General features: G+C 44.4%; 1 long non-coding RNA gene across 1 annotated transcript in view; it reads right to left on the minus strand.

Moving 5' to 3' along the window:
- The window catches only part of LOC126504960 (uncharacterized), a 20,810-nt gene extending 17,267 nt beyond the window's left edge, over nucleotides 1–3,543 (minus strand). The window contains exons 1-2 of the long non-coding RNA XR_007592769.1: nucleotides 1,739–3,543; nucleotides 600–695 (exon numbers count right to left, since the gene is read on the minus strand). This is a non-coding gene — a long non-coding RNA (uncharacterized lncRNA). The remainder of the gene's footprint in view (nucleotides 1–599; nucleotides 696–1,738) is intronic.
- Nucleotides 3,544–11,171: the final 7,628 nt, after the last annotated feature.

Below are 11,171 nucleotides of genomic sequence, written 5' to 3' on the forward strand. Positions count from 1 at the left end.
TTACAGGAACATTAAAATGAAAAAAAAGGAACATATTTCAAAGTTGCAAAGCGTGCAGCTAGAACAGCAAGTATAAATGTCAGCATTTCATCAGATCCTACTAGTCATGGGGGTGCTATGAACCATGCACGAGGGAGGGAAGGAAGACGTGGGGATCCCCAGGCTCTGGATTTGGACTGTCTGAGGCTGGTACTTTCAGTGCCCTCCCGGTGAAACCCAGCTGCCCACACGGCGTCAGAACAGATTCGACAAAGGTTTACCAACTATTTTGGGGAACTTCTGTGGCCACAATTGTTGTCTGAAAACATGGGCCTGTGGTTTGTCACACCATACCAGGAGACTCAGAGTCAGAACTTCTCAGGGAAGAAACAGTATTGGCTGGCGGTCTGTAGAACAGGGGGATTTCCAATCCTGGGGCGGCATGATGACACCCCATGCTGCTCAGGAGCCCTAAGGGGTTCCCTTATGTATGGTCTCTTAAATGCAACACCCTGGCAGCATCTGTGCACCTCAATCTCCTGAAGGAAGATGAAATAGGACAGAAGGAAAAGAAGAGAAAACGGCTCCTGCCTGCAAATCCTAGCATCTAATTCACTTACCTGAGCGTCCATGGCCTTGTCTTTAAAACAGGGCTAGTAATCTCTGCATAGATGTGTTTCAGGAAGAGAATGTATTCAAGGGTGCTTTTGAAAGATCTAAAAAGCATCAAATAAATAAAATATGTTAACACAGTGTTCATTCGTGACACCAACTGATCACCATGAGTACAATTGCTAAAGTCATTTTTAAACATTTGCTAACCCGGTAAAAATTTCAAGCAAATAAAAAGCCCACAGACTGGGGAAAGGACTTAGTTAGACAAGAGCTCCCTGTGTAAGCATGAGGCCCTGAGTTCAATCCCAGGAATCCACATTAAAAATAAAAAATCTCAGTGTGGTGCATGCGTGTAATCCCAGTTCTGGGAGAAGACAGACAGAAGCAAGAGTTGCCCTCTCCTGGACAAAGTCAGTCCACACTGACATCAGAGGGGTAGAAACTCTCTAGTTCCCCAAGGCCTAAGGCACAAACATTTGTCTTTGCTGAAGCTTCTTCCTGCAGGGAGGTCTTGAGGATACCCATCCATCTTTGCCCCGAGCAGCCGACTTAGCAGACCACTCCACACACTGGCCCACATCTAGTCTCACACCCTGGAAATGAATTATGTAATTGTATATACACACGTGTTCAGGTATACATGGGCAGGCCTATGTCCATGTTCATGTACGTGTTATGTGGGCACAGGCTTGCATGTAGAGGTTAAAGGTCAACCTGAGGTCTCTTTTCTCAAGAGCTGCCTACCTTGAGATTTTTCTAATTAAATCTTCAGGTTCTTTTATTGTTTAATTAGATCTGCCTATTCCTTTATTTTTTAGATTAAATCTTGGTGTTCCTTTATTGAAGTAATTTCTGACTTTTATATATTGATATCGCTAGTATTTAGAGACCTGTGCAGAAATTGCATCCAGACAGATTTTGATCAAAATTGGCCAATTCCACCTAGTTTCTTGGGACAGAATCTTTCACTGGGAACCCCAAGTATATTGTGCTGGCTAGCCAGTGACCCCAACGAGCCCATTTTTCAGCCTCTCCAGCAGTGGGATTATAAACACACATGCCTAGCTTTATCCATGGGTGCTGACTGAATTTCAAACACAGGTTTGCCCTTCTTGCATGGCAAGTGTGTTATCAAATGAGTTACCTTTCCCAGTCGCCAGTGATAGAATTTGTACTGAGCAGATCTTAGTGTCTCACAACCTGGAAGAAGTCGCTACTGCAGACGTCCCCAGATCCCATGTAGAATGTCCTGCATGTGGAGCCAAGTCCCAGCCTGAAGATTTACCAAGCATTCCCAGAGCGGGACCTCCCCAAATGTGTCAAAGGGAGGAAGCATCCTTACCCGCCCATGAGTGTGCACTTGATGGCCCCGATCATTTCCAAATCATTTCACACTTCCACTCATGTAATGGTAGGTTTTCCAGGTCATAGAATGCATGGGTTCACTCACCACTTACAGGACAACTATTGATTGTTTAATTGCTAGGTGAATCCATAGAGACGAAAGAAAAATCAGATGGTGAACATTTAGAGTTTAGTTGCCTGGTTTATCTTTGAGTCTTCCTGGGGAGCAGTCATTTACTGTTGAAGTTAAATTTAATCCTATAAAAAAAATCTCAATCAAGGGTTGGGGATGTGGCTAAGGTGACTGCTTAGCTTGCAGAAGCCCCGGCTCCCTCCTGAGCCACACATAATCAAACGCCTGTAATCCCAGCATTTGAGATGTAGGGGCAGAAGGATCTGAAGTTCAAAGTCAGCCTGGGATACATAAGACCTTGTCTCAAAATGAAAGAGGGAATAATCTCTATTTATAGCTATTGATCATAATGGAAAACCATTTTTATGTACTATTAATGTGTTGATAATTTTTTTAAAAAATGAAAGTGTTTCTTTATTTATCTATAATTGTCCTTGTCACTCTTTGGAACTTAATAATAAAACTACTTTTAATCAATAAGCAAAATGTAAACCCTGAGCACATCATCTGCAGATTTGCTTGTTTTTCTTCCCAAGAGGCCACTTCCTGCTTATCTGAACCCAGTGAAGGTACCAAATGGTGTCTTGAGGGTGTGCACCAGGCTTTCCCAACTAGATGAAGAGCTGGGAAATTGCAGATGGTGCTTGTCTTTGATGACCTGGCTTTAGAAACAAATGCTTAAAGGAAGCCATTAAAGAGGCAGACTCCAGACTGCTTCAAAAGCCGCGGCTAGCTAATTCCCTTCCCCACCACATACCTTTCCCCTTAAACAACAGGGGAAGTTAAAGCCCCATAGCTGGCCAGCCAGAATGCAGCCTAAGTGGGAACAAAGAACACAGCAGCCTGGTGGTGGGTTTGACAGAAAGCTGAGTGGGAAAAGACAGCCCTAGATGCACTCATACTAAGTGATTGGGAAATAAGTTGAGACGATTCCCAGATAAAGAATTTTAGTTCTGGTTCTGCCACCAGTTTTATACTACCAAAATGACTTGTTCTGAAAATCAGGTGACTCTAAATGAGCCCTGCAGACCTTTCCAGTTTTGAAATGTTGTATGTCCCACCATTGGCACCCATAAATCAGTGCTTGTATTTCTCAGACGGGATAAAAATACGTCATTTATCTCACTTGTGCCTAAGATGCTTTTTATCCGATTCAACAATTATCTAGACCACATTTAGCAGGGGCTCTGTTATAAATGTCTTCTGAAGATACAATGTTCAAATATTCTTACCTCCATGGATCTATTTCCTAGTGAGAGAGTTAGGCAGATATAATAAATATGTCAGCCGTGGTTAGCATTGTAGAGAAGCAGAAAGAAGGTGGGAGTGGACAGCCATGTTGAGGGCTATTTCTGCTTTTCTTTTTAAAGACATACTACCTTTTGAAACTTTTATTTATTTAGTGATATGGAGGGAGAACATATATGCCATGGCATGTATGTGGAGGTAATAGGAGCTTTATGAAGCTGGTTATCATCTTCCACTTTTATGAAGGATAAAATTCAAGTCGCCATGCTGGTACTACAATCTTTACCCATTGAACCATCTTGCCAGGCCTATTTCCATGTTCCAATAGGCTGCTCAGGGCAAGTGAAATAGCTCATCAGGTAAAAGAGCTTTCCATGAGAGCCTGGTTACCTAAGTTCCAGCCCTAGAGTTTCCATGACCTCCACATGCCATATACATCGTGGCACACTTGAGCCTAGATGTTCACATCGTAATAATAGAATAAATTTAGATAGGCTGGCCAATATATACAAATCCATAATCCTGGGGATATGAATTTCTAGGTAACCTTGAATTTGGTGGCTCATTCTTTCAGTTAGCCAGCTAACATTTGCTCTTAAAGAATTCACATCTTTGAATTCATATTCTTGAAGAGTTCACAGCGTTGGAGTGTAATATATCCCCATTGAGTGGCATCAGTTCTTGTTGAAGAGATGGAATAGGACATCGGTTAGCCAAGAGGGATCCAAAATAGCCCACCTACCAGCCAGGAGATCCAGAGCAACCAATCCCGGACGCACTACTGGCTCCCTGCCATCAAAGCTGGAATTTTAGGAAAAGTCCTCATGGGGCTAGAGAGATAGGTCAATGAAGAATAGTACTTGTGTTCTTGCATAAGACTCAGGTTTGAGTTTCAGCACCTGCATAGTGGTCTACCACCTTCTGCAACGCCAGTTACAGAATCCTATGCTGTCTTCTGACCTCTATGGACACCATTTACATGTGTGATATACTTACATAAGTGCAGGCAAAACACCCAGATACATAAAGCAAAATAAATCATTCTTTTAAAAAATTCTTTAAGTCCTCTCTTAAAGGCTTATTATAAGATTAGCATTAGCCCCACTTGTCACTAAGCATCAAGCCACTCACAAAGTGCAGCCATCTAAGACTGAGGGTACAGCTCAGTGGGAAAATGCTTGCCTACTGGGCACATGACACGCATCTCAGACTGCGGATGCAGCTTGTGGTAGAGAGCTGTCTTTGTGTTCTCCCCCATTCAAATAGAAACCCAAACAAGCGACCAGGAGAGACCTGGCCAAAAGCACGAGACACTCCATTGGGATAGCCCGGAAAGAAACGGGATCCAGTAAGAGTTAAGACTTATTTGGATGTCACTGGCTGATTGAGTCTTGGAAAACTCAGACGGCATTATACAATTGCAGAAGAGGAAGGAAAACAACGCCCACTGAGAACCCCGTCACCCAAGTAGGGCTGGCTACAGAGAGACCCACTCCAGACAGAGGAGATTGATTGTAATAAAGGAGCTGGGCTGGAGAGAGGGCTCAGTCAGTGAACTGCTTGCTATGAAATCATCAGGACGTGAGTTCAATCCTCAGAGTAGATAGTTTTTTAAAAATGCAGACATGCTACTACACGCTTGTCATCCCATCTCTGGAGAGGTAGAGACAGGCAGATCCCCTGGAGCTTACTAGACATCCGATGTAATTAGCTTTGTGAGTTTCGGACCAATGAGAGTAGACTTGGTCCAAAACCAAGGTAGATGGTGCCTGAGAAACAACAACTGAGGTTGTCCTTTGTCCTTCACAGGCAAAGGCGAGAGAGAGAGAGAGAGAGAGAGAGAGAGAGAGAGAGAGAGAGAGCTTCCATGCTATGAAGGGTTACAGAGCCCAGCCTCCGCCATTACCTTGTCTGAGCACAAACCAGCTGCAGCAAGAACATCCCACTGCTGGCCCCAGAAAGCTACCAACAAATTATTTAGCCTGTCCTCGTCATTTGCATAAGAATCCCACTCCATCTGTTAGAAGAAGCAATATCCCTTCATGCTAATCTGATTGCTTCCATCATTCGTATTAAAAACCACGGAGGCTACCATGAGCTGTACTCTGACCTTTGATTTTCCAATATCGCATCTGGGGTAAGCACTTCCTTTTAATCTCTATGGACAATAGACGGGATTTCACTGAGGGGACTGTGACAGAGACAGAGATCACAGAGCATGTGTCCATGACCCCAGGTTAGATGATTATAATAACGCATTTTGGGCTCTTCTAATAAAGAATATGCTGAACGGGCTCCCACGTGTGCGCACGGAAGTCTAATTGCTGTTAACATGTCACTCCCATCATCGAGAAGCAACAATGCACTGACGGCTTGTCAAATCTGGAATTGATTCCGAAATTGCTTTAATGAGGTGCTGAATAAGGTTGCAGGGGCCTGGCCATCTGAGAGGCCTCCGTAGCATCAGCCCCAGTCACCTGCCGTGGCTTTGTTGGCTGTTCATAAATGAGGAGCGTTGCTATCTGGTTGCCGAGGATTTGCCAGCTCTCAGCTGAGATCGCAGCCTTGCTGCCACCTCAAAAGTCCCTCCTTGCCTTTTGACTTCGTGTTTTCCTTCCAATCGCATTCTTCCTACTAAGTACCGCCTTCTGAAAAGCCTGGGCTAGTCTGGCTGAAAAGCGCAAGGGAAGATTTCAAGTTCCTTCTTATGCCCTTTCCAGCGTGTGTGAGTGGCATTCTGAGAGCAATGGGGCTCTAGGCTTTAAGCTTTAGCCTGCCAGTTAAGACTGATCACCGGAAAGATGAAACCTTAGGTGGGGAATAATGCATGTTCTCCGTTATTGTCCACAGTGAAGCAGTAAAAACCACTGTCAACCCATCTCCAAATTTCAATGCCCACTTCTGTTTGACCTAAAAAAAAAAGCTGATAAGAGAAGTCCTCAAAGGATAGGCTCTTCTGCCATTCTCAGTTCCAGACAACTGAAACCCAGTGTGTGTACAGTGACATCACAACCGCATAGTAGCTGACACCTGATATTTCCACCTTGCACGCCAAATGCTAGCAATTCAAAAGTAGTGAGGTACTAGAAGGAATGGCTCAGTAGCTGAGCTTTATCACCCACAGAGATATATAAACACGGCTGCGCTTGTCTGCAACTCCAGACCTGGTGTGGAGATCCTTGGAGTCTACTGGCCGGCCAGTCTAGCCCAATCAGAAAGCCCTATGCTAAGTCACAAAAATTAAGGTGGAGCTAAGGAGATGGCTGGATGGATAAAGCTCTGGTTGCACAATAATAGTAAGGATAAGAGTCTGGATCCCCCAAACTCACATTAAAGCAGAGAAAACATAGCATGCATCTGCCATGCTAGTACTCCAAAAATAGAGAAGGGGGATACCTGGAGTAAGCTGGCTAGCTTAGTGAGAAACCCTGCCTTAATAAAGAAAGTAGAACATGATCAAGGTTATTTGATGTCAACTTCAGACCTCTGCACCAATGTGTGTGTGTGTGCATGTGTGTCTGTGTGTGCATACGTGTGAATCCACAAATTCACATGCACTCACATACCTAATGGACATGCATACACATACACACTTATATCACACACATACTCAAATGAAACAAATACAAAGTAAATAATGTAGGGAGTGATTGAAGAAGATGCCCCCCAATGACCTCTGCCCTCCGCATGCACACACATAGGCTTGGAAATGTGCACCCAAATGAACACACACACTAAAGCAGTAAGCAGGGACTAATTTGGACTCTCCAAGTGGGTTTGGACTCCTGATAAGGGAGAGGTGTTTCTGCAGCCAAGAGAGCTGACTAAGCTTTTCTGCCTCCTTGTAAACAACACCCGCACATGGACAATGCAGATAAATATATGCCTGGCTCGGGGTAAAAATGAAAACGCTGCCAGCAGCACTTCACAAATGCCGCTTTCATTCCCCGTCTCCCCGGCCTGGAACATTATCTCATTCAGAGCCCAGGTAGAAAGCCAAATTGCCTTATTTCCAAAGGAGATGAGTGTTCTTTAGAAAATATATCCCTATCCCTCTCTCCCACGAGCGGCATCTCATTCTAAAGCCTCTGTGTTCGGGAATGCATGACCAGCATCCTTAGCTGGTAGAAATACTGTCAAGAAAGTGATTGCTCCAGGGACCACACTTCAGTGTTGTGAGGATGTACTCCTCATAAAAATCTGTAAACAAGGTCAAAAGAAGAGGGATATTCTGGCTGACGGACTGTCTAAGATTTTAAGGGATGGCCAGTTTTCCGCCAAAAAAAAAAAAAAAAAGACAATGTGTTTAACTTTTATTTGTTGTCAAGTTTGATCTGGGGAGAGACATTCTCTTTAGGGATGTAGCCACTGGCAAGTTGCCTATGTTTCTCTGAGTAGTTTTAATTAAACTCACTGGGTGGCAATAAAAGGGGGTGGACTAGTTGAGATGAAGAATGGGGTTTGGCCAGCAACAGAAGTAGGAGGATGATAAGAGACGGTAATGGGGAGAATATGATCAAAATGCAGCATGGACAAGCACAAAAACAGACACTGCTGTGTGTGGTTAATATATGCCAATTTAAAGGAAAAGAAGTCTGATCTGGCAAATGAAAGCCCATATCCCATCCCACCCACCCCATAGCACACTGAGAAAGAAAAGCTCATTGCTTTTGTCTAAACCAGAAATGAAAGTTGTTAGCATGAAGGGGGTGGATAATTGGCACCTTAGGGGGATGGGATATTTTATCTTTTCACTTGAAACCTTCCGTCAAGCCCCTTGGTCTTCAAAGAAGGGAATGTCAAAAAAAAAAAAAAAAAAAAGGAAGATGCTTCTCTCAAGACCTCAGTGCCTCCTAGGCATCAGGCTCAAATGAAGAAGCATTAGCGTGGGGGAGTATCTGCCTGGCTCCCTGCCCGTCCAGTGACACTTCAGGCCAAGGTGCTCAGCACAGCTCCTGGATCCTCCCACACCACATTGGACCCCAAGTAAATAGGGGTCCCTGGATAGAGAGACTTAGACACAGAGCAGGAAGTGTGAACCACGTCTTTGGGGGAAACTGGGAATTGCTGGTACAATGTGGAAAGGGCGGAGATACTCAGTCTGTGAGCTGCCGTAGTTTAGCTCATGGTGAGGAGGGCTTATCTCCAGAGCAACAGAATACTTCTTCCTCCTCCTAGCTGCAGAAGCATCAGACACCGAACTCATACTAGAACACTGAACTTGGTGCAACCAGATCCTGACCTCCTTGGAGTTCTACATAGACAGAAGATAGAGTGTGTTTCTATACTATCTAAAGTTATACGTAATCTAATGCAGGTAAGAATCCAAACCCCCAACATGTCAATTATCCACCACCTTCATGCTAAAAACTTTCATTTCTTCCTGCTGGTTTATACAAAAACCACAAAACATTTTCCCCCTGTATGCTATGGGGTGGGTAGGATGAGAGAATTCTCATCAAAGTCTCCAGATCAGATTTCTTTTTAAAATTTATACAGCTGTTATATTCACAATAGTGGGTTTCTCTGTAAGAATCACTACCTCTGGAAAGTTATTAGGAAAAAAAACATGGGCCACTAAGACAGCTCAGTGGGTGAGCCCAGTGACTAAGCCTGATGACCTGAGTTTGATCCCTGGGACATACACGGTGGAAGGAGAGAGCCAGCTCCAGGTTGTCCTCTGAGTATCACACACATGCCCATCAAAATAAGTAAAGGAATGAGGGACTGGAGGTCTTGGTGCTTAAGAGCACTTACTGCTCTTTCAGAGGACCAGAGTTCAAGTCTCATCAGGCAGCTCACAACCACCTGCAACTCTAGCTCCAGGGGATCCAACACAATGCCTCTGGTCTCTGCAGGTGCCTGCACTCACCTACACACATCCTCCAAATCACACACATACACACACACACACAATATAAAATAAAAATTTTAAATAAATAAATAAGAGACAACTGCAAGGGACTTAACAACAAGCCAGTGCCACAGAAGCAGGAAATAGATAATAAAATGCATGCAACTGTATATTACATCGCATGAGTTGTAAGTTTCAATAATAACAGCAATCTGTGTGTGCGCATATTCATGTGTGTAGTTATGCATGCGCATGTGGGTACAAGTGCACAAGTGCACGTGTCTGTCTGTGTGTGTATGTACATGTGGAGGCTGGATGACAACCTCAATTGCCATATCAAATGCCATCTACCTTATTTTTTGAGACAGAGTCTCTCACTGACTCCCCAGGTAGATTAAGTTGGCCACCGAGCCGACAAGCACACACCACCACCACACCTGGCTTTTCTTTCGCGAGTCCTGGGAGTCAAGTTCATTTCCTTATGTTTCTAAAGCGAGCACTCTGCAGCCCAGACAGCTGGATGGAAAGAAAATATCCTTCTGTATTAAGCACATTACTTACGCATTATCCTTTTCTTTCCCAAGATGAGGTCTCACGTATCCCAGGCTGGCCTTGAACTTCTGATCCTCCAGCCTCCACCTCCTGAGTGCTGGGATTACAAGGGAGCAGAGCCACCACTCCTGGTTTTATCCTTATTGTTAACAGAACAGTACAGGCAGCCTCTTCCAGATCAGTGAGCTCCCCCTCGGGCCTAAACACGGGGGTGAAGATGAATCCCAAGTGACCGAGGCCACGATGTCACTCTCTTCCACCACCTGCTCTCAGGGTCAGCTGCACTGTGGTGTGCAATTACTGACCTCATCACTGTCTCCTCACTTCCTCTCTCCTTCTGCCTAATTGATGGCCTGACACCAGCCCAGAGTCAGCCGCCTCAAAGCACCTCAGGCACAAAGGACTCCTGGAGGCATCAGATGCCACTCCTTCCGAAGACGATGGTCAGAGCCGGGGTCTCAACCCTGGCTTCTCTGATGGTTAATCTTGACTGTCAACTTGATGAGATTTAGAATCATCATAGAAACAACCCTCTGGGCATATCTGCAAGGGAGTTTCTAGACTGAGCTCATTGAGATGGGAAAGCCCGCCATGAATATAGGCACCAGTCCCAGAAAAGAAATGAGAAAAGAAGCTGAGAACTTGGAGAGTGGAGGCAAGAAGATCAAAAGTTCAAGGCTATTCACAGCTACAGATAGAAAGTTTGAAGTCAGCCTGGACTGCGGGAGACCCTGTTTAAAACAACTAAACAAACCCTCTTAAATATTGTTTGGTGCTTACATGTAGATAAGAGGTAACAATTGCATGGAAGCCAACTGGTCCAATCATCTATTGTTGTTTTTCTAAAGAATGTCGAAAGTAGGAGTTAGATATTTAAATGAGTTTGTTCTGTGGCTTTTGAGTAAGCAATTCAAGATCAGAGACAAATAGAGATAAAAGAACCCCGTTCTGTGAAATAAAAATGAAAAGATGTTATTTGAAGTCTGTTGTTCAGGTAAGAAAACCTCTCTGGGGTTTTTCTCCAAGGGGACTCGGATTTGTTGCACTTGACTGAGTACCAACGATGAAGCAATTCCTCACGGAGGATCCTTTTGTGTAAGGACTGCATTTAAAGTTGAGAGCAAACGAATTAGTGTTGGTTTTTCCGTGGACTATGGAATGCCAGATCCTACACACTCTCGATTCTTTTCATGCCTGAGGGTCACGAGGAAGGTGTCGCGGTATTTCTCAGCCTAACCTAAAGGGAGACGAGGGCCCTGGGATGTAGAAAACGTGAAGCGTCAACATCAACATAAGAACAAGCCAACAACAAAGGGAGACCGGAAACCCTCCCAACCTCCAATGTCTTGTAGAAACACAAAGCGTGTGCAGAAGAAAAAGAGCAGCCCTGTAATAACGCAGACCAGCACTGAGGCTGGCCTCCCACTGGTGGAACACTCACCTCGC

Source organism: Alexandromys fortis, unplaced genomic scaffold (genome assembly GCF_014885135.2).
Source record: "Alexandromys fortis isolate MF-2015 unplaced genomic scaffold, M_Fortis_MF-2015_v1.1 scaffold_58, whole genome shotgun sequence".
In the NCBI taxonomy this organism is placed as follows: Eukaryota; Metazoa; Chordata; class Mammalia; order Rodentia; family Cricetidae; genus Alexandromys; species Alexandromys fortis.